The 24,462-nt window shown below is 48.2% G+C and overlaps 1 protein-coding gene across 2 annotated transcripts in view; it reads left to right on the top strand.

The window, feature by feature from the left end:
- The window catches only part of MYO1D (myosin ID), a 512,976-nt gene that overhangs the window by 247,180 nt on the left and 241,334 nt on the right, over positions 1-24,462 (top strand). The gene's annotated exons all lie outside the window — the stretch shown is intronic.

The following is a 24,462-nucleotide window of genomic DNA, read 5'->3' as shown; positions in this document are numbered from 1 at the left end:
TAACTCTCTTTAATTTATTAGGCCTACCATATTTAGAATATCCCTTGGCTACCAACTCAGGCTTCAGAATACTAGTCCAGTTTCAAACCTTGAAGTCGGGTACATTTTCTACATTTTTATAGTAATAATTCGTTTTAATTTTCACCTATTTCCTGGCAACTCTCAAAGCAATTTCCTTGCATGCACCATGTTTTTGTTTTCCTCCACAAACCTCCTTCTTGAATCACTATGGGGACTACTACGAAGCTGTATCACAACTCGTAAGCAACCTAAAAAGACTCACTTTAGTGAGAATATGTGGCATGATGTGACATAACCAAACCTTTTCTCATGGACTGAAACATGCATTCCCTGGTGCTACCATCTTCGAGAGACTCTGTTGAACCTCTTTAGCTGTCTGTTACCCTGTGGGTAATTCAGGGCTGTCAGATGTTTAATGCCACGTTTTTGTGAAAACCTCCTGCATTTCCCATGACACCTACTGTACTCCATTGTCAGTGACTATTTTCCTACAGTGACCTTTCCTGGAGAACACTGATTTAAAGAATTCCATGACCGTTCTTGCGCTAGCCAGGCCAACCAGCTTAAGTTCAGGCAACTTCGACTACTAATCATTGAAAACCAATGCATACTTGGACTCAGTCAGCAAACACTGGAAAGGACAAGAAATATTGAATCCTACTTTCTTTCATAGGTGCTCTGGTCCTCACAGATGTAAAGGGTTCTGGTTTAGCTTTCAACATCCCTCCCTCACTCACCTTTTAGCCATTGTCTCTACATTTGGCCACCAGAAATGCTCCCCAGATGCCTTTTCATAGACTGCATAGCTGAATGACCCTCATGTGCCACTCTCAACAATTTTTCATGTACTACTAATGGAATAACTAACTAGCTTTAAGCAATAAATTGTCTTTTACGTCCAACTATAGGGTAAGATTCCAAACCGAAAGTGCCTCCAGGGTTATATTCTTCTGGTTGGGTCACTCTACCCATACCCATTTACAAATCATTGAGCCTAAATCATCCAAGGCCTCTGCCTCATTCCAGTCTGCTTCACTCACCCCACTGAAGAAGGAAGAAATAATTTGATTGAGAGCAGCTACAACCGCCAAATACTTTTTAACACCTCCGCTATCCAGCTACTTTAGCGAAAATGTACAGTCAGCTGTCACATTAATTTTCCCTAGCACATATTTACTATGGAAGCTACACTCTTGAAATTTCAATGTCAGTTTGGTGATACAAGCAGCAAAGTTCCACCCCTCCCTCTTTGGAGATAAAACTCCAACCAAATGTTTTTGTTCAGTATGTAATAAGAATTGATTCCCCCACACATAATTTCTAAAGTGCTTGATGGCCCAAACACATGCCTATAGTTCCTTTTTAATTACTGCAAATCTTCTCTCATTCTCACTCAACTTTCTTGAAATAAATGCCACATTCGAGTCCATGTTTCCCATTCTCCATAAGAGCACAGCTCCCACTCCATACATGCTGCAATCAATTGTAATTATACACCTCTTTCCCATGCATAATGCGTGAAGACTGGAAGCAGTGGAAGAGAATCGTCTCAGATGTTATCTGGTCAAGTGTTTTTTGTTGTGACTTGGTTTACACATATTCATATTTTTTCTAAACAATGCTCGCAATGGCTCCATTTTATCAGAAAAATTCTGCACAATCTTGCTATAATATTTGCACAGAGCTCTAACCTCTTCCGTGCGTCGGACAGCCCCCGGACGTCTGACGTCCTGGTGGGCGTGTGCGTCGGACGGCTGGGGGCTGTCTGATTTGCGCATGCGTAGAATTTGCTCGCACAGCAGGGAAATGTGCACTGCAGGGAAGCAGTTAAATGATAAATACTTTTCTTTATCATCTGGTACTGGAGCCAAGTGAATGCTGTCTACTAACAATGTCTTTGGTACAACCCCATCGCCTGAAAGTGTATGCCACTAGTAGTCCATAAATGAAATTAAAAAAGAACTTACCTTTAACTGCCGGCCACCGCCTCTCCTCCATCCTCTTTCTCTTTATCTTCCTGTCCTAGCTGGCAGCAGGAAGCACCCGGACAGATAGGCTCCCATGAACCAATCACAATGCTGCAATGCAGCGTTGTGATTGGTCTGAGCACCATGGATCGGCGCTCAGACTGGAACAGGGAACCTGTGCATGTTCCTGACCCGACTGTGTAATGCAGCCATGAAGGAACATGCAAAGTGCGCATGAACGGTGAGGTCGGCCCAAGAGGCCCAGCCAAATAGTTCATGCGCACTTGTGGAGTCCCAAGCACTCCTCCCCTGCTCTGGGTAGCCCCGCCCCACCACTCACTGTAATATGGAAAATAATATGATAATGATATGTTATTATCATTTTATTTTTCCTTTTCAGCAGTGAGGCGAGGCTCTTTCGCTGTACTTAAAGTTTTTTTCCAGGTTTCTCCCAGAAAGCACACGTTATTAGGATGCACTCACTACCAGCTTTATAGTAAGCCGAATTTTCCTTCCAGAAACAAATGGGGATATTGTGACCACTGCTGGATCTGCAATAGTTTCCTTAGTGACAATGGCGATCCCCTGTGCTGAGTCCCACAGTAAGGTACAGTTTGTCCATCGTTTCAATGTAAAACTAGCATTGGCAATGCCAGTAGGTCTGGCTTGCTCCAAAGAAATGTTGTACTGTGACGCATTACAAGTAAATAGCATACAAGTGGATCTGTATTTTTGTGGAAGCAAAGAACTGTAGAAAAATATTGGTGTACGTTAAAAGGGCGTGTAGGTAAATGACTGTCCTCTTCCTATCTATCCTGTAGCCAGAGAAAAACAACATCAAATAACTAGTTATCTAATACACTTTAATAGCATTACAGTGTAATTTCCGTGCCCCTGAAAGTACAAACTCGGGTAGCTGGATAAATAAACAAAATGATCACAGCTGCATGGAGGACAAGACACAAAACATGTGCTCCTGGCTCCCAAAATATGAAGTCTCTCTTCTGGTGATTCTCACATGATTGTCAGACGAAAGCTACGCTGTCATGCAAGACCATAACAATGGAGTTCAGTGCTGGAGAGGGTGAATAAGATGTTTAATCTGCACAGGGTCAACTCATCAACAAGTCACATGTAAGGTATATGTTCGAAGCAGCATCCGCGTGGCAGAGCGTCACACGGACACCAGAAGGAAAGCAAGGATAAGCAATAGAAAAGGATCACGATGCTGCCACATATAACATATGTCATATAATGTGTATGTATTCACTTGAAGGTCAAAGACCAACAAAATGATTGCAGAGTATTCTTTTCTTTTTAGCCACTTCTCTGGCCCTGCACCACACTCACTCACCCCCTTTGTACTCTAGGTCACGTTTTCCTTATTTTTTTTGTACACTTCAACCGCTGTTGCTAACAATCCTATTTTGAATTGTTCCTATTGTTTGTTTTACAACTCCGTTTGTTTTTGTAAAGCACTCCTTCGCCTTCCCGTTGTGCCTAATCACATGGAAACTTTAAAATCAATAAATGCCAAATAAAAAATCACACTAGTAGCCGATCAGGTTCAGCTGGTCCTCTTGTGCGAAATAGCATGTATACTTCACCCTGCTGTTCCTTTAGTGGCCTTGAGGTGTCGCTCTTTGCACAGTATATCGCTACTGCTGTTTACCGTGTCGCGCCTCCGCGTGGAGGGATGTGGAGTGTGTGTTGGGGACCCCAGACCCTCTGGGGGGATGGGGGGGGGGGGGGGGGGAGTTGGATAGGAGGGAGGGCGGTACTTGCATGGTGTTTTCTCTACATCTCCCTCTGAGGGAACTGCTGGCAGCCAGCCGCGTAATTTCCTGGAGGAATGTGACTTGACACACTAAGCACTGCACAGCTGGCACAAAACTCCGCCTTTAATTTCCCCAGATGATGGATGTAACCATGGCAACGTACCCATCCAGCTTCACCCGCACCTGCCGCTCACCTGCAGACTGGCGTGAAAGCCCTTGTGACTAATGGTGGCCTTGGGCTTTGAACCAGCCTCGCAAGGAGAAAGACTGATGTCTGCTCAGATTGGGCCACGGGCAGCTGGTCCTAGCCATCCTTTCTCTTCAGGCTTGTCCTGCACGAGGTGTTTTTTAGATTTCCTTTGTGAGTGACGGAATATTTCGCTCCTCTGCTCACTCTCAGCCTTATTTGGACGTGTGTTTACAGTCTAGCCAGCCAACCTGCAATTGCATAGGTTTACATCCTATTGTTCTTTTCTATTTATTTGTGTATGCATTTATTTAAAGAGTTGTATATAGCGCTAACATGTCGCCTAGCGGCGGCCTCAGAACTCAGTGGGAAAGGGAATCCGGTAGCAGGTTATGAATGAAGTGAATTAGCAGAATCAGAACAAAAGATGGAAGGAGTAGTTCTGAAAATGTGTGTGGGGGAGGGAGGTACGATGAAGGCGTCTTTTAATAGGAGTAGTTGTATGTCTTTTTTTGAGCTGACTGCAATTGACATAAAATGTTTGCCACCTGCTAGCTGCTCCACGTCATATGTGATATTTAGGTATCACACTAAATAGGGTGCGTGTGGTTAAATGGCGCTCAGCGCGTTTGTTGACACACAGCCAAAGTAATGGCAGAGAGAACACCACCTCTAATATACCACACCCACGACCACAGCAACCTCCAGGCCCCAAACTCCAAGATGATCCCGAAAAACCCGCCTCGCTGCTCCGTACCTCTGCAGCGGCTGACCCCTCGCGACCCTGGTTCCAGCCAATTGGAACAGGTTCCCCAAAAGATGCTGCAAACTGTCCGAACCGCCGGCCTCCAGTAAAGAACTCGAGAACCACCACTCACCCAACATGTCCACCTCCTCCTCTTCAGCCTACTGATCACATACCGCCCCCAAAACCTACAAGCCTTAAGAAAACAGCGCAAAACAACCTGTTCCTTTAAAAACTCAACTAACTAACCTTTAGAAATCAGCTCGGGTCTGACCAGACCAAGCAACAGACGGCTTCCCCGTGGTGCTGTGAGTCTTCTGTGCTCTGCTGTTTCACACGGGCGCCTTTTAATAATTTGAATCAATATCAATGTCATGTCCGCGTCAATGTCATGCTGGGCAGGCCTGGATGTTAATGATGGAAATAGTTGCAGTATGGAACAGGCTCCACGAAGAAATGGTGGCGCGTGCAGGGTCTGCAAATATTTGGAAGTCCAGGTGTGTTTGGTTCAAAGGTATGTTTAGGCAGCTGGTATCTTTTGCTAGAAATGTAACCAGCGGGTGATGGATTGCTGCTATAGTTGCCTCTGAGGACATAATGGGACTTGTGACTTCCTTGTTTTAAGAGAAACCAGGGGCTGGATTTGTGTATGGTTTTGAATGAACCATGCACTAGTTTGGTGCTCAGATTTCGAACTGGGCTTGGACGGCTTGCACAATGCAAGAAGTGGCCAAAGGGAGTACTGTGCGAGAAGCTGAGGTCCATGATTTCCCAGGGTGCATCACGGATCATATTAATGAGTCCCCAGGCGCAGCCTCTTGGATTTGGGCGTATTTCACTAAGAGGCCAAAAGTCTTAGGTCGTGGAACGGTGCAGGACTGCTAACCACAGGGTATGAGCATTCAACTGGAGCGTGCTGCGCCTGGCATGAGACCTCGCCATTCAAGGGAGGGGGCAGGCCTGCTTGGGTGTGTCATGCCCTTGATGCTCTGTCTAATCCCAGATATTCCTGAATAGAGTCAAATTGCCCTATCCCAGAAACTAATAATGACCCCACACTTTTCAGAAATGCATCTCTCATCCCCCCCACTTCCGTGCCTCCACAAAACGATGCACTTGCCCTGAATCTTCCTCGGATTCCACAAACTCTCAAAAATCAGTTGTTGAGTATTGATGTTCATGATATTGAAGCTTGACAGTTCTGTACAACAATACAGCAGCACAGCGCACACACACAGACTGCAAAATGTGTATACATTACTACTTGTCCCCGCATTGACCCAACACTGCACGGTTCACAGTGAAAGGGTGGCCTTGTGGAGTAAGAGGATTCCAGGGCCCTGTGGGGCATGGCCTCTATCCCATCTTCCTGACTTGATCCTGTGGTCTAGGTAAAGCGTGAATACCTTCCATTTTAGGAGTTTCCTGAAGCGTGAATAGTAGGGTTCTGCCCTCCAGCTTTGGTTCAAGGCATTCCACTTTAGACCTTGAGCTAGGGGTTCCTAGTGGCGGGAGGCAGTGACTCTCCTCTCCTTGAGTCAGGGTTGATGGTTGACTTAGATGAAGCTGAGTGTTTTCTGGCCTAGGTTGGTTCTGGGCTCCTCTCTGTGGGTATTGAATCAATGGTGTGGGTACAGTCTGGTGGATTCTTCCCTTTGGCCCTGCTCCAGGAAGAGTTGTTAGTTGGGTGCTCCATGTCTGGATGGTGGCAGGAGGGTCACTTTGGATGTTCTCTGGCTTTGTGGATGGTGGTTGGAGGTTCTGGCGCTTTAGAGAACCCACGCACAACAAAAGATCTATAAATAGCAAAAACCTTAAAAATATCAACATAGTGCAGACAGCCCTCACCCACTCCACTAGCAAACTGAAGTGCGTACCCCTCAACTGCAGATCTGCTAGCAAACATGCGCCTGACATCCACAATCTCATCCTCTCAAATGAGCTTGATATTGTTATCCTGACTGAAACATGGCTAAACAGCTCTTCCTCGTCTATCCTAGACCTACTGGTTCCTCCTAGTCATGACATAATCCACCTAGACAGAACTGTGAAACCTGGCAGTGGTTTAGCCTGCAACTACCAAAACACACTCTCAGTCAATCAAACGGACACCGTCTCCTTATCCACCTGTGGTTACTGTTGCATCAACATCACAAACATCAACTGCCTTATTAGCAAACTTCACATCATATACCAGCTCCCTAGTGATAATCTTCCGTTCATCGAACAGATAATGGAAGACATCACATTCAACGACAACTCACAAGTGTCGTAGATTTTTCTCGGAGCTGTAACCTGTATTAAATCCTTCTTGTCAGATCAGGATCTGACCCAATTCTGTGACAGTCCAACCCATAACAAGGGAGAAACATTAGACCTCATCATAGCCAAAACGAACAATGTCTCATTGGATTCCCCTGTGATTGGTCAGACCATTCCTGCATCTTCTTTTCTACTAATATTGAGGTGACCCCGAAAAGAGTCCAACTTACAAAAACAAAACTATGGGAAAGGAATATCCAAAATATCAACCCTATCGACCTAGCAAACGGATGCAACACCGATCTGATCCCCCCCAGACAGGCAAGGTAGACGTTCATGACCTCACAGTCTTTTACAATTTCACTACTCTTGAAATACTTGACTCAACAGCCCTCTCCAACAAAAAAACTTTCCACCAAAACATCCAAACCATGGTTCAACGAGAATCTGAACTCTGACTTGCGCAAGCTAAGATCAGCTGAACGACTATGGTAATCAGTACCCTCTATTGAACACCTGAATCACATTAGAGCGCTGAGGAATACATACAACAGAAAACTCTTAAAAGCTAAGGCGGACTTCTTTAGAACCCAGCTGAACCAAGCCATTAATCGTCCCAAAAAATTATTCGAAATAGTCAAACATCAATCACCCAACACACCAAACGCTACGGAACAAAGAGAGTCGGCTACCCCTAGCTGCGAGGAGCGTGCCAATTTCTTCCTAGAAAAAACAAAAGCCATTAAATACAACATACAATCTAAGAATGCCCTTCCACCAGCTACCGATCATGAGTCTACATCTTACGCCCAGGTCAAGGTCCAATTTAGTACACCAGTGGCAACTCCTAAAAACAAAGCCTCTTGACACACCTTCCCGCCCTACACGGAAAACTATATCAACAACACTCTTCTAGCGATTAATCCCTCCAGTCACTTAACAGATCCACTATCTCCTTCCTCATTCAAAATGTTAAAAACCTCTTTTCTACCCTTATGGTCAAAGATTGTAAACACCTCTCTTAGACAAGGCACCATACCCGACTGCTTATAGAAGGGCAAGTAACACTCATACTTAAGAAAGCCAACTCCCTCTCCTCAGATCTCAACAACTACCACCCTATATCCAACACCCCACTCTGGGGAAGCTACTTAAAAAATGTGTACAAATTCAACTATACAATCACATTGAGAAGTTCAACCTCTTAGACCAACACCAAACCGGCTTCTGTCAAGGACACAGCACTGAATCAGCACTCACCCACATAATGGACGACATATTAAAAATGCTAGACCATAATGAATCATGTCTTTTGATACTCCTTGACTTATCCTCTGCTTTCGACACAGGTAAACATGACAACCTACTGTCCCTACTGGAATGAAGGATGGGTCTATCTGGTCCCGTGCTACAATGATTTACCTCTTTCCTAAACAATAGGACCCAAAGAATCAAGATGAAGCAATCACTCTCTCAACACTCCATGGTAACCCTAGGGGTTCCACAGGGCCCAGCACTATCACCCACTCTTTCCAATCTACTCATGTAACCCTTGGCAAACGCGTTGAACTCTGCAAACATTCTATATCACCTGTATGCAGACGAAACACAATTGTATATGAAAATCGCCTCCCCAGAAGACTTTATCTCCCTCAACGCTATTCTGCATAATACTCAAAGTTGGCTCACTGGCAATCCCCTCATGCTGAACACCAAAAAAATGGAATTCCTCCTCATCTCCCCCCTCAACCACACACCCAAGATAGACCTCTGGCTGAAGCATCTAACAACCTTTGACTGCTCTACCCACATCATTGACTCTGCTAAATCCTTGGGGATCATCCTAGACAAACATATGATTATGCAGGGACATATCAGTAATGCCACCAAAGAAGCTAACCATCAGTTGAGGATCCTAAGGAAACGTAAACCCTTCCTCCCACAGGCTGTCTTAAAACTGGCGGTACAAGCTCTAGTGTTGCCAAGATTGGACTACGGAAGCACCACTCTATGCGGACTTCCCAAATACAAATAGGCCCAGCCGAGGGTATCTCTTAACTCTGCGGCCAGGCTGGTCTCTGGAACAAAAAGAAATAACCAAATTTCTCCGACCTTAAAAGAACTAAACTGGCTACCATATGAGGCAAAAATACAACTAAAGATCGCCTGCATGACCAATAAAGCCCTTCATCTCACCATACGTTACTATTAGCAACATTTGTTATCTTATCTACCACTGTCTACCTCTTTTTTGATTGAATGTCGAACATTGTATGTATGTATATTACCCAACGTAACGTTCTAATGTTTCCGATTGGTATAATGTAAAGTGCTGTGATACCCTCTAGGGTCATGTTCGCTCTATTTAAAACTTTATAAATAAATAAATCACGAGGGGCTCAGTGAAGGGAGGGAAGGGGAAGAGAGAGAAATGCTGGCTGGTTTTCTGTTTATGCTGCTGGAGGGAGCTCAGACTGCTGGGTCATAAAGTAATGGATCTTGATGGTGTTCAGCTGCACTACATGTGGTTCTTTCATGCTGCCCCAGTGGCTTTGGCACTCCAAATGCATGTGGCCTATAATTTCAAATGAGAAGCTAAAATAATTATGGGGGTACATTTTAATCTGATAGGTCCACTATTGTTTATTCAAAAGGGGGTGGTAATGGACGGAGCATCTGAACCAATCAAACACTCACACCCAGTCAAAAGATCTGGGTTTAATCCATCACCGTTCTTTAGCCCACTCTGCCACCCCAGTTCAGACATGGCTATATGCAAATCAGTCTAACCCTGTGCCTCATGGGAACAGTCCAGCCCAAACTGCCAAGCCATGCCTTCCCTGGACCGGAAACAAGCTTCCGAGGACCGGTTTCTGGCATTCCAGCCGTCTTCGTCTTTTGCTCCCTTTGTTTCTGTAGTTCCACTTTCTTTCATTCTCACCTGACTTCTTTCTCGCCTTCCTGTGATTTTTACTCTTTCTTCTCCTCTCACTTCTTCTCTAGTATTTTCTCTCACAGTGGCGGCTCCTCCGCTAAGGCGGAGAAGCATCGCCCCACTGCTGTGCAGCAGTGAAATAAAGGAAAAATAAAATGATAATAACAAGGTTATTATCATTTTATTTTGTCCTGCTGCAGCAGCTCTGCAGGGTGGGGCAGGGCTGCTCTGATACAGGAGCATGGGGAGTGGCGAGCGCACTTTACTACCACGCATTAATGTTGGGCCGGCTGTTTGGGGCCGGCCAAACATTCATGCGCACTTACCATGTTTCCCACCCAGGCTGCATTACAGCCTGGGTGGAGAACATGCACAGGCTTCCTGGCTGAGCGTCGAATCGCTGCGCTCAGACCAATCAACACTGCTTTGGTGCTACCTGGGTGCTTAGTTGTCATAACGCTGCATTGTGATTGGCTTAGGACCTCTCTTCACTCCCTCTCACCTTCCCTCTATTATCCTTTTCTCCTTCTATCCACTTTTTTTCCGTGTCTCTTCTTCTTTTTTTTTTTTTTTTCAAATACATTTTTATTGTTGCTCTAGGCGTATCATCTGAAAATATATGAGGACACGGGCTGGCTTCAACATTCAGCCAGTATCCGTCAGTTCCGCAACTTTTCTTTTGCTCAGTAGGATTACTCACATATCAAAAACGACAGTACAGTTTAACCAAGGCTAGTTACAGATGCAAATAAACGAGAGAAAACAACCCCTAAAAACAGCTCCTACCATGCCCGCCCACCTCCCCCACCCCGAAGTCCGTCTACCCTTTGCTGATAAAGTCACTTCCGCCGGATGAGAACAGGGTTCTACAGTAAGACATTGAACAGGTCCAGTCTCCGTCACCACCTTTAGGTGTGTGTCAAACATCAAGCATGACAAAGTTCCCCTTCAGAGATCCCCTGTGAGGTCACTCTAGTCCGTGATATTGCCTCCACTTAGTCCATACTCTCCGGAACTTTTTTGGGCAACCCCTGGCTTTATATGTCACTCTCTCAGCCGCCATATAGAGGTCAAGCCCTCTCCTCCATTCCTCCAAGTCCGGCGGTTCGGCCGCTCCCCAGTGCCGGGCAATGTCTCTCTTGGCCACCACCAATGCCAGCACTAGGAATATGATCAAGGGGCGGGCCAAGTCGACTTCGGTCGTTAACCCCAACAGAGCTAGTTTTGGGTCACGTGGTAGAGTAGTTCCCAGGACCTCATCCAATTCCCCAAATATGTTCTCCCAGTATTCCTGTATGATTTCACAGCCCCAAAGTATGTGGTAGAAATTCCCCTCTGGTTGGCGGCACCTAAGGCATGCAGTGTCCATGACCTTTCCCATTTTGTATAGTCGCACCCTGTCGTAGTAGGCTCTGTGCAACACCTTCAGCTGTATGAGACGGAGTCTGGACTTAATCGCTACCTCACGAGGGTGCATAAGAACCATCTCCCAGTCCAGGTCTTCCATCTCTCCCGTGTCTGCCTCCCATTTGTTTCTCAGGTCTTGTAGGGTTCCCAATGTATTGTTGGTCAGTGTTCTGTATGTGAGGGAGACCGCACCCCTCCCTATTTGCTCCTGCAGTAACCTACCCTCCTACGGGGCGTATTCTGGGATGTCTGCCAGAATGATGTTCTGCGCCCACCAGGCGTGCCGTAGCCGTGTGTATCTGTAATACTGAGTGTTATGTAGGCCAAAGTCCCCCTGTAAGGCGTGGAATGTTTTCAGGTCTCCCCTAGCAATCGCGTCCCCTATGGTCGAAATGCCGATGTCATCCCACTGCCTAAAGCCTGTCAGTTTGTTAAGTTCACCCAGCCACTTACAGTGCCATAGTGGCGTCTGTCGGGTGGGCCGTTTGTCCCAGCCCATGCGTTTGGTCGCCCTGTTCCATGCAGTCAACGTGATCCTAGTGGCCGGCAGAAGGTGTTTCCCCCGTAGACCTCCGTATAGGTAATACAGAACATGTGTGTGAGACCATTTTGATCTTTCTAGCGCATAAGTAGGGTGATCTATTGCTGCATGCAACCTTCATTTATCGGGGTAAGGTGTTCTGCCCAATAGTATGCCTCTAGGTTGGGAAGGGAGATCCCACCACTGTACTGGTGGCGTTGTAGTGTGGCTAAGGCTACTCTCGGGTGTTTCCCCAACCATAGGAAAGCTCGCAGGTCCGCGTGGATTTTAGGCAAGGTTGTAGGAGGGAGCGGGTAATATTCATTTTGCAGTGCATAGAGGAATTTTGGCAGCAAAACCATTTTATATAGAGCTGCGCGCCCCAGTAGGGTGAGCGGGAGCTGCCTCCACCGGTCCATTTCTAATTTCGCACTAGCCATGATGCGGGTCACATTGGTATTAAGGGAAAGTGTCTCGTCTAGCGTTATGAACACCCCCAGGTACCGGAATCCCTCTGTGGTGTGAATGAGGAGTTCCGGTAGGCAATCCCTCCGCTCTCGGCCCTGTGGGTCATATAGAATCGATTTATGCCAATTAATGGTATGGCCAGCTCTAGCTCCGAAGTCATCCAACTCTTTGAACAGGACCGGGATAGTGGCATCCGGTTCCGTCACAAACAGCAGGACGTCGTCCGCATATAGTGAAATTTTTTCCTGGGTAGCTTCCGAGTCTCCCCAGGTGAACCCCCTAATACCCTGATTCTGTCGGATCCGGATTGCTAGTATTTCTATCGTCAATGTGAATAGAAGGGGGGACAGTGGGCATCCCTGGCGTGTTCCTCTGTTAATGTGGAATTCGCGTGATAGTCTTCCATTGACCGTCACTCGTGCCTTTGGGGCAGAGTATAAGAGTCTGATCCATTGTAAGAACTTAGGGCCAAAGCCGAACCTCCGTAGCGTCTCAAACAAGAAGGGCCAGTGAACTGCATCGAAAGCCTTTTCTGCATCTAATGAGAGGAACCAATGGGGCTCGCTCCTCCCTCGGACTTCCTGCAGCCAGTTATGTGTGCGGCGGAGGTTTAATTTGGTTGCCCTGTCTGGAAGGAACCCAGACTGATCCGCATGCACTAACTCAGAAATTACCCTCCGCAGGCGCCTAGCGAGGACAGTGGCCAGAATCTTCGTCTCCATATTGAGGAGAGAGATCGGGCGGTAGGAGGCACATATGTCTTTGGGTTTACCCTATTTGTGTATAGGGACAATTGTGGCCGTCGCCAGATCAGGTGGCAGGCTCGCCGTTTGGAGTGCCTCAACAAAGAGCTTTTGAATATGGCGTTGCAGCAGGTCCGCCGTACGTTTGAAGAATTCCGCTGGGAAGCCGTTGGGTCCCGGCGTCTTCCCCGGCTTTAGGGACGCTATTGCCTCTGCTATTTCTTCTAGTGTAATTTCTGCCTCCAGGTCCGTGGCATCCTCCAGGGACAGCGTTGGGACCTCCATGTCGCACAGATAGTGGTTGGCTTCAACCTCGCCCCCCAAATCTCTAGCTCTGTAAAAGTCTTCATAATACGTAGCAAAGGCCTCTGCTATAGCCTCGTCCGTACAGGCTGATCTGTTCCCCGGCACTTCAATCCTGTCTACCCATCGTGCCGCCCTCTCTCTCTTGCTCAGCCACGACAGAAGTTTACCAGATTTATCACCCACGTCGTATAGGCGGTGGAGTGTCGCCAGTGCCTGTGTGCGTGCCTCCCCAGTGACAAGTTCTCTATAGTGTCTTTGTGTGTCTAGCAATTTCCTAAGTATTTTTTCTTCCTTTCCATGGTGATATTCTGCTTCGAGGGCTAAGATCGAGACCTCCTCGGTTGTAACCGTCTGTTGTAGCTCCCTCCTGGCCGCCCCCTGTCTGCTGTTTATATGATCCCTAAGGACTGGCTTAAGTGCTTCCCAGAGTGTGATCCCTGATTCTACTGATCCCTCATTCTCAGCCACATACACCTTTATGTCTGCTCTAATTCCCTTCAGTAGATCCGGTGTTTGCAGGTCCCACGCCGCAAGGTGCCATTCCATAGTCTTTCCCCTCCTCCCCCGTCCCAAGTGTACAGACAGGGGGGAGTGGTCTGAGATTCCCCGTGCTTTATATTCCGCTAAGTCATTGACCGTAATTTCTTGCCTGGAAGTAAATATATAATCCAGCCTGGAAAAGACCTTGTGTGCCCCGGAGTAGTAGGAGTAGGCCTCCTGTGTGGGGTGGAGCCATCTCCAGACATCTGTGAGGCCAAAAGTGCTTATTTATCGAGCCAGTGCCGTGTCGTGTCCTGCTGTACGTGGGGTCCCCGATCTGTCCCTTGTGGCACACATTACATCATTGAAGTCCCCCCCCCACTATTTGGATCGTATCTGCTGTGTCTAGAAGGATAGCCGTGACTGCCGTGAGGGTGCGCGCCTGGAGTTTTGGGGGGGCATAAACTGAGACGATGTGTACCTGCGCCTCCTCCATGTTCCCTGTACCCCTGCATACGTCCCCTGAGGGTCCAACCATATACGAGTGATGGTGAACGGTGTGGATTTTTTAACGTGGATTGCAGCCCCCCTGGTGTCCGCCGTGTAACCGGAGTGCGCAAGCACCACGTGCCTGCCTCTTGCTATAAAAGCGCAATGAGTGCCTCTTAGGTGGGTTTCCTGGAGTAATATAATGTCCGGCGCTAGCCTTTTTAGATATGCATTTACTAGGCCCCGTTTGATCTTAGACCCCAGGCATTCACATTCCAAGATAATATTGTGACGCCTGAGTCACCCGTGGGAGTGTGATCTAGTGGGTCTGCCATTGTGCGTTCCCCTCAAATTTCCAGGTAGGGCTCCCGAGGTGATGTGGTGTAAGGTGCGTAGTGGCATGTGGTCGCTGTTTCTCAACTTGTGTCCCCCACCCTTCCCAACTCCCCTGTTCCCCCAACTCCCAATTGTAAGAAAACCATGTCTTCCCAACCTCCCCCACCCCACCTCCCTCCCCTTCCAGTCGCTCCCCTTCCAGGGACCTAACCATCCGCGGGAGAAGGCCTGTCGCCCTCCCACCTTTCCCTCCCATCATACACCAAACAACTGAAAGAACAAGAAAAACAACATATAAAGGCGTGCCAACTTGTGTGTTCCCGGTACCGGGCTGCTATCTCATTGTCCCCCAGAAGTCCATGTTCATGAGTGCGAGTCCTGGGTGTCCGCAGCGGGACCCAGACCTGATGAGTCCTGTTCCATTAGCTGTATCTCGGCGACCAGGGGGTGGACTGATTCGGCACGACTGTTCTCTCTGTCTCCCCCGGATTCACGCCCCTCCGAGTCCTCTTCCTCGTCGCCCTCCGAGCGGATACCATTTCGTAGACTGCTGAACCTGGAGCCCGACATAGAGTTGTTGTTGTTCGGGGACGTCGATCTGCCTTCTCTCCTCCCGCTGGTACCGCGGGTCTGATAGGGCGTCGCTGGTTTACTCCCTTTGATCTGTCCGGATCTTCTTCTCTGTGGCTTCGGCTGTTCCCAACGCGTCCTTTCCCTCAGCGATCTGTCTATGGCGTCTCTTCTTGCTGTTTCCCTACTGTTCAAAATGGGGCGTTCCTCAAGCCAGTGCCAGGCGTCCTCCGGGCATGTGAAGAAAATGGTTTTGTCTTTATAGATAACTTTAAGTTTCGCCGGGAAAAGGAGCATGTAGTCCAGTTTCAAGGCACGTAATTTCATCTTCACCGAGTCGAAGGAGCGGCGCTGTTTTGACACCTCCTGGCTATAGTCTGGGAAGATCATGATCGTGGCATTTTCGAATCGGATCTCCCCCAGCTTCCTGGCTTCTCTAAGGATCAAGTCTGTCGGCATAGTTTAGGAATCTCGCAATGACCGGTCTCGGTCTCGCGCCCTCCGGCGGCTTGGCCAGCAGCGCCCTGTGGGCCCTCTCAATAACGAAACAGGCAGAGAACTGAGCCGCGGGGAAAGTAGTCTTTAGCCATGCATGGTGGAAGGAGGCCACATCCCTCCCCTCAAGTCCTTCTCTAAAACCCACAAAACGGAGGTTGTTGTGGCGGGATCTATTTTCGGCATCATCCACCTTCCATTGCAGGTGGCGATGCGAGGCCTGCAGCTCTGCCATGTCTTTCTGTAACGCTGTGATCGATGATTCATTATCTGTGACTGTTCTCGGCCATTGTTACTCTCTCTGTTAAATTGCGAAAGTCCTGGCGTAGCAGCGTGATCTCTGAGCCCACTTCTCCGATCTTTACCTCCAATGCAGCCCGCGATTCCTGGATGTCACTTCTAGATGCCTGGATGGCCGCCAGGAGCATTGCCGTTTCTGTGAGCGGTCCCGGCGTATCCGGCCGCTGGTCCCCGTTTTGTCTTGATGTAGCAAAGTTGTCCATGGGGCCTTGCTTCGTTGGTTTGGGAATCGGGTCTTGCTTCCCCACGACTGCCCTCTCTGTGGGACCGGCTGTGGTTCTGGCGCGATCTCTGTTGTCGACTCGTTGTAGATGAGCGCCAGTATCCCTGATGTTGTCTCCAGCACGTTGATACCTTTTTTTCAGGTGCAGTCGCTAGTCCGTGTGCAGCTCCGAGGTGGGGGGGGGGGGGGGGGGGGGGAGTGTCGTTTGGCCGTTGTTTTTGCCCCACACGTCTCCCGTTGAAGGTCCTCGTCCCGTCCCCTCCCAGCCGCCAGGAAAGCTTCTATATTAGGTTCGGATCCCCAGGTGCTCTGGGTGGCGTTCCCTCTATGGTGTTTGGAGCGGCCGAGTCGTACTCTCCAACCCGTGGGGGACCGCTGTGGGGTGCCTGCTGGGGAGTCGCACCTCTCACCGCCCTCTGGATAGCGCTTATCCCTCCTCGCACCTCCCACTGTGTAGTGCTTTGTGTCCGGCCCGTGGGACGGAGCAGCCCTTGATATTCAAAGTTCACCCCCAGGCCTGGCTCCTCCGCTTTCCCCTCGAACGTGTGCTGAGGGACTGGACCGCGCCTTTCCAGATGCAGTCCCCTCTCGCAGTCAGTGGCCGCTGCTGCTTGCTGTCCGTTGCCGCCGTCCGCCACCGGTCCCCGCACCCCAGGAGCTCCTCTGTGCGCCCGGTGGGTCGGGTGCAGGTGGGGGGGGGTTGGGGGGGGGGTGTCGCATGCAACGTGGACGGCACAGTCTCGAGCCTGGTGAAAATCTCCGGCCCCCACCGCCAGGTCATAGCCTGGGTGTCCTCACCTCCAGTTCGTCGCACCCCGAGCTCCCCTCTGCCTCAAGCCTTACTCCGCTCCACCTCGCAGAGGTGAGGGCGCTTCCCCACACCGGTCGTCCATGCTCCTCACCGTCAGGCAGTGGGGGAGGGAGGGGGAAAGAAGGTCCGGACGTCTCCCGCTCATGGCCCCAGGCTACTGCACCACGCTGGTGTTCGCCGGCTCGGTCCGCCCCGCTCCTCCGAGGTCGCTTACCGGCTCTGTTCGCTGGCGGCCGCCATCTTGGTGAAGGCGGCCGAAGCTCGACCCTGAGGTCCCGGTGCTGCGCTGCCTCCACTTGTCCGCCCTAGGACGCGGGTCCGGGCCCAGCCCTTCCGCTCCGCCGCTGGCTCTCCTCCCGCACCTTTTCAGGATTCCGCAGTCTGCCTTTCTCGTCCGGGGCCGCCTCCTATGCCGCCGCCGCCATCTTGCCTGGTCGAGCGCACCCGACCTGGTGCCGATTACGGCGGATTAAGGAGAGATCCACGGCGCCGTCGGTGCCACTAAGCAAGCCCCTGATGTAGCACTCATGCATACACTGCCTGATGAGCGAGCCTTCGTCCGGGGTAGGGTAAAAACGTCGGATTAGTTGGCACCCCGGCCGGAGCTCCGGCCAGACACGTCTTAGCCGGCCATGCTGCTAGCCACGCCCCCATGTCTCTTCTTGTTACCTTCTCTTGCTTTTCATTTTGCTATGCTCGCTCTATTTCTTTATCCCAGCCTTAATGCACTGTGTTCTTTACTCCTTGGTGTTACTCTTGTTTCTTTCTCTCTCCTTTTCATTATATTTGTCTCCATCTCTAATCTTTCTCTCTTGCCCCACGCCTCTTCCTATGGTGCTTTCCTTTCACTTCCATTCTTAACGCTCACCTCTTCATCGCCCTGTCTCTGTGTCTTTTTGTTCCTACACCTTGTTCAGCTTCGCTGACTTTCTCTTTCTTGACCTCTTGGCCTTTCTTTGTCTCCTCAGTTTTTATTAATGTAATTTCGACCATATCCCAGTTCTTCAGAGATTTTGTGAGCTCGCGTGTGCATCTTTAGCTATCCTGTGCAACGTGCAGCATGCCTTAAACATGTACAACAGGAGCAAACGTGGTGCAGTGTGAAAGCCATCCATGTAACCTAGTACAGAAAGCCTCACATTATGCTCCACTTCTGAAAAAAATGTCAGGACTCCGGGGGTGGCATCCAAAATCGGAGACTGTGCCGGCTTATCTGGGATGTCTGGTCACCTTACTTCATCCTCTTATGAAGCTAAGCCATTGATGACGAATGATGCGGAAAGGTGCATGCCTGACAAATTCCTTCCCTCCCACCCACTGCATGTGATCCAAGCAGGCGAGATGGCACAGCTGCTGAATTAATCCCCATTCTATTTGTGATTGTTTCTGTCACCCCTAAACACAATCTCTGGGTTTGCAAGGAAGATAATATCCCTGTCTGAACTCCTATATTCTGAGCTGCCAACTCGCCATGTGCCACCTGATATCGCACTGTTCAAATGGTCGCCGGGTGGTGAGCCAGTAGCATATACTGAGCATAAAGTGCTGATCCCCTAAATATAGTAGGCTTCCCGCTTGTGTGTGGAGGCTGTTTGCGTTTTTGGCCAGGTTGGAATGGATGCTCAAGCACAAAGCTTCGCCCCCTCTCCAGGCCCTGCACCATGCAATGTCTCTTCATGGTGCAAAGACATTGAAAGATCAGGAGCCCGACCCCCTCTCCAGGACCCACCTCTCCGAGGCCCGCCTTCCCTTTCACACAACAAAAATATTTTCAAAGTTGGCAGGTCTGTACATAGAAGGGGGCAGTGATCGAGGAATACTAAATAATAGTTTTAAAGTGCTTAATTTATAAAAGAATTAGTGGCGGGCCCAAGCCTTAGCTCAGAAGACCACGGCTGGTGCTATTGAATGTCTGTATTTTGAATACCAAGTCTGTGTAGTCTTGATACCACCTCATGCCTCTTTAATCCACCACACGCTGCCCCTTTATCTCACTCTTGTGGGTTCCTGCTTTCTACCTAAGTCAAAGTTTGTCTGTCTTTCTCTTTCTTCTTTTCTTCATGTGTGTTTATCACTCTCTTGCTGTGGGTGCAAATCTGATGAGGAAAAGTAATAGCCAGTCCCCAAAAAGGAGTGACAGTGTTACCACCAGCTTAAATTAAGTACTGGAGCTTAGACCACACATCCATTGGGACACATCCATTGGGCTGTAACTAACCTCAGACCTTTCCATGCCTCCTATAAATCTTGAAATTTACCACAGTGCCCAGGCATGGCTATGCATGTCTTATGCTCCACCAAACAGCTAAATTAAATGACTAATTAATGCTATTCAATTAAATGGCAAACACCACAAATAAACGCACAAAGCTCTGCACTTCAACACCCCAAGTTATGTTGCCAACAAGCTTGATCTGTCTGGAGTTTCTAGATCCTCTAGAAGCTCCAGCACTTTTCTGCTAAAGCCACAACGTTCCAACCGGAAGAAAACCTACAACCGCACTTTCTGTGACATGGCCCCTAGAACCTGGAACTTTCTCCCTTCTGAAATTAGACTGACCCCTTCACTCCCTCCTTCAAGAAAAAAGCCAAATTCCTGTTAATGAACAAATTCTTGGTATAGATCATCAGAATTCTGCCTATTGAGCTTCTTGTTCTCCTATCACGTATCTACTTTTACTAATGCTTAGAGATTTCTATGTTATTGCTTCATTTACTTGTGAAGCGCTCTGATACCCACAAGGGTCACGTTCATGCTGTATAATACATTTCAAATAAATAAATGTGATTTTGCCAAATAATCATGGTTTTGTTATCTAACCCAGCACTCATTTCTGATCGATACTTCTAGCTGCAGATTCCTCTGCTTTGAATACTGCCCAGGCTCAAAGCTGGATCTGTAAACTTTTCTACAGCCGTCTTCTGTGCGCCGCTCCCCCTGCTTGCTGATGTCAGTTCCTGTCTTTCCACGCCTTCGGATCCAGAACCAGACCTCCACTTCAGTTTTGTCCGTCTGCCAATGACTTCTAAATAAAATTCCAGTGTGCTAGGGAAGGAATTCCTCACCAAAAACTACAGATTTCAAACCATGCTGTGACTGGAGGAAACCAATGCCAGTAATGGACCCGCACTAAGTATATCTCTGGTGTCGAGGCTCGAACCACGGCACATTCATGTGATAAATGTACCCCCATACACCGGAAGGTGATCCTGGAAATAAAATTGTGTGTTGCTCAACTCAAGAAGAAGTTTAGACCTTTGTGCAAGTCCCATTCACACTCCAAGTCTCAGACTCTGTCCTGCTCCCGAGTCTGTTCCCTCGAGCGGTTAACTTCACGCTCAAAGTCCTTTAATAAGTCCAAGGGCAAACAAAATAAAGTGCAGCAGGACTCAACCATATTCCGTCAAACAATAAGCACAGAACAAGCCGCACTAACTTCCTGGTCACTGCATACTTAACATCAATATTTAGACTTTGCCTGGATGCCCACCTCAAGGATCCTCTGCCAAGAGACCCAAAATTTATAGCACAAATAAACAAAGTACGAAGAGGCAACCCAAACCGAAAGATTAATATTCTACAATTGTGATTCCACAGAATGAGATAAGGAGTCTTCGGTGTCTCTGTTGCTTTTTATTTTCAAAATATTGAAGTATAAAACCAACTCATGCAGCCAACGCGTTTCACCCTGAATAGGGCTTCATCAGGGCAGTATGTGCGTATATTGAGTGAAAAAGCATCAACTGCTAAGCAACCTTATAGCTTGCTCCAACTATAGGCACATAACGTATCCAAAAACGATGTAATGAAAGTAGAAGCAACCGCACGTAATCCAGTGGAATTTCACTCTGATAGGTGAAACAGTGGCCATGTTTGCCAAAATCAAGCTGACATGATTCCAAAACACGCCAACCATATTCCGTCACTCTGAACCTAAAGCGAAGACAGTGGGGCAGCATGATGCGAGTTGTTTGCCCTCAAAGTCTCCAGTCACTGGGCCGGTTCCTCAGCTGATCCCAGTGTGTAATACATTTTTCTGGGTCAATCATCACAGCAGCAGATGGAAAGCTTGAAGACTGCCATTCTGAAGAATTTTAGTGTCCTTCTGCCTCCCTCGGGCATGCCTTCTGACTCCAAGGTATCAAATGGATCCTCAGTCAGGTCATCACTAGCTGATCTTTTCTCAGCACCATCTGACCCTTTCGGACACACCTGGGCCCATACCGACTCCGGTACAAGCTACCACTCTGGCTCCAAGACCTGTGTCGGGCTCTTCTACGCCGATGCTGCTGACAACGCCACCAGCACTGGAAGATGATCCAGTGCTGATTCTGATGTCTGGCTCTGAAACAAACAGCTCGATCTCAACCAATCTCACACTACGAGATTGCAAGAGCGCAACCGGTCATCCTACATCCTGACTTGGTGCCTCTATCAGGCCAGATGCATGCGCAGAGGCTCCATTTTCTTTTCAGCTCTTACTCTGAACAAGGGACACCCCAGGCTGTGGATGATGCTGGTGGCAGGGATGTAGATTTTCTCCCCCCTATTTACATGGATGATAACTTTTAAATGGATTTGCAAGAGGCCTTTGGACTTGAAATGTCCCCTGAGTCAGGGTTTGTCTCATCACTTGGGCCCTCCAGGGTAGAAAGTGCTCCCTTTGCAGTGGTGATCTAGGGGGCAGCTGAGTTTTTATAATTACAGCTGTCCTCAGTCGAGACGAAAACGAACATCCTTACAGAAATGTTGCAGCCTGGAGCCATCATGTCTAGACATTTGCTTCCTTGTATCACGGTCCTTACTGATACCTGCCCACTAGTGAATAGGAAGTTTGCCAGGCATCACAGCTCGGCTCCTGGCGATTCTGACTTTATTACTAAACATCCTACTCCAGAGAGCCTTTTGTTTCAGGTTTCGATCTGTAAATTGAATGCCAGCTCTTTCTTCACAACTCCTCCATATTGGGAGTTTTAAGGCTATTGGCAATCGTATGTATTCCTCCACCAATCTAGCATTGCTGTCGGTCAAGACTACGCACATGCCCTGTGAGGCGTGTCCAGCGAGACCATACCTGCTGTCCCAGAAAACCTTCGCGCCTCCCGTGCTCAGGCAACTCATGCTGGACAAGTTGCTGCCAAATATTTCATCCACCCTGGCTTAGGTACTCTTGATTGCCTGGAAAGGGCAGTTGGCACCAGTTTTGTGCTAGGTTGATTTTCTTGGATATGAGTCACAGGTTTTTCCAGTGCCAGTGCTGAGCCACGCAGTGCCACCTAGCAGTGTGTGGTAGCACCGCTGAGGAAATATTTCGGGGTCCAGTCTGGCACTGGGAGTATTCTGAAGCTAGAAATCTGCGCATTTACAGAGTATCCACCAGAAAGAGCGTTACCGAAGGTAAGTAACTTGTTCGTTTTGCCATCTCGCTCAGGAAAGACTGAGTCTGTCCTGTGGGATTTGAACACGTAGCTTGCTTGTATTACACATCCCAGCGCCGGCTGCTCAACCTACATAGTTGTTTGACGAGTTTTGTCAGATTTAGTTTGAGCATGGTAGCAGAACTGCTGTCCAACAGCGTAATCTCTGAAAAGTGTTTATTTCACCTAGTAGCCTTGAAAAAGTACTGATTTGCACGAAATATAGAGGCTGATTTCCTGGAATGCTTCAAATGAGGTGCAAAGTAAATGGGATATGTTCATGATTTGCAACTGCTAATAGAAACCTATTCAGTTGTACTTGTGAGGAGACCGCACCGTGAGGGTGGCACATATATTTAAACATTGAAATCTAGTCAATAGCCAAAGTGTGTGGGCAGATTTCCATCGTGCATGTTTCTTTAGTCCTTTGCGTGCATCGGACGGCCACAGTGGGCGTGTGCCGAGGACGGCCGGGGCCGTCCTGACCACGCCCAGTCATAAATCACCCGCACGGCAGCGGAATTCGTGCCGCAGTCAACGGGTTAAATTCACGGCAATGGATTTTGTGACTCCTATAGTGTGCACAGTACATCATGCTCCTGAGAGTTAGGTCCCTGCTATATATACATACCTAGGTAAATATAAATCCTTTCCTGAAAGGCTGTCGTTACCATGTGCATGTTCTGTGCATTCAGGTGGGCTCACAGGAGTACCTTATAGCCAATCTTAAATAACATATATTAACTTTCTTTTTATCTGGGAGACTGTGTATTAATACAAGTTTCAGGGGTTAAGCACCATTTATAGTGGACGGTGTCCTGTAAACAAAATGAAATCATAGATAATGCAATTTTTATGATATTAATACTACTACTTTGTATGGTAGTACATAATGAGCTTCTAAGCACTGTAAATAACAGGTGTTACTAATACTCAATTAAATGATACTCACTTATTAACTTTAATGGAACACGGAATCGCCCATATTGAGTCGAGGCACTCATAAGCGTCCTATCGCGTGAAATGTCTCATTGATGAGCGTTTAACTTGTTGGACAATCTTGATAGCCACATAGATTATGGAAGCTTTAGTATCGCCCAGGAAGGTGATGGTTTGTGAATCGCCAAAACGGGGTGGCTGAAGAGGATGGTTCTGAGTTTGATCATAAATGCCATTGAAAAGGCATTAGGAGAAGCCTCTGAAATATGCAAGAAATAATACTTTTATAACAGGCTTCAGCCTTCTTTCACATTTACATATGTACACCCTCTAGTTGTTTGAGTTTTGCTTACAGCTTCAACACAAACCTTAATGAAACCAAAGATGTTGATATTGCCTAGCTGGAAATTGTAGAACTAAAATAGCTGATGTCGTGTGGACAGAGCCGATGTTGATCATCTCTCATCCAGTTTGGTAGCCGGTTCTTCCCTGAAGGAGAACTTGTGTCCCTCAGATTGGTGAGCAGCAGTTAGCAGGGGATCAGGCTCCCTGAGGCTGCCGGTGAGCACAGCATCCGGGGCGGTTTCAACGCACCAAGCATCCTGTATCCTTCAGCCTGGAGGTGCTCACCTCGAACCACCAGCTGCGGGGCCAGCTCTGTTTATGTGCCAAAGATCCTGTAAGACTGGTCACTGAGGCTGGTGTTGAGAAGATCAAACCTCCAGCGGAGGTAGCAGCTTTTTCCTTGTGCGAAAGACCCCAAATCACTAAAGCTGATGGTGAGAAACTGAAACTCCAGCTGAGGCAGCAGCCCTTTCCTCGCGTCTGAGATGTAGCATCGCTCAAGCTGGTTGTGAGAAGCGTAAACCACCGTCTGAGAGTTATAATAATCCATAATTATAAAGCACAGGCATATCACCCCTTAAGGTTTCAAGGCGCTGGGGGCACAGATTAAGTGAGCTTTTGCCCAGAGTCATGTGATGCTGAGCTGAGCTCCCACTGGCGATCGAGCCGTGAGCCCCGTGCTACGGAGTCAACCACTAGACTCAGTACCACCAAGGC

This window comes from Lissotriton vulgaris, chromosome 5, assembly GCF_964263255.1.
Source record: "Lissotriton vulgaris chromosome 5, aLisVul1.2, whole genome shotgun sequence".
Lineage (NCBI taxonomy): Eukaryota > Metazoa > Chordata > Amphibia > Caudata > Salamandridae > Lissotriton > Lissotriton vulgaris.
This window is presented reverse-complemented; position numbering and strand designations above follow the sequence as displayed.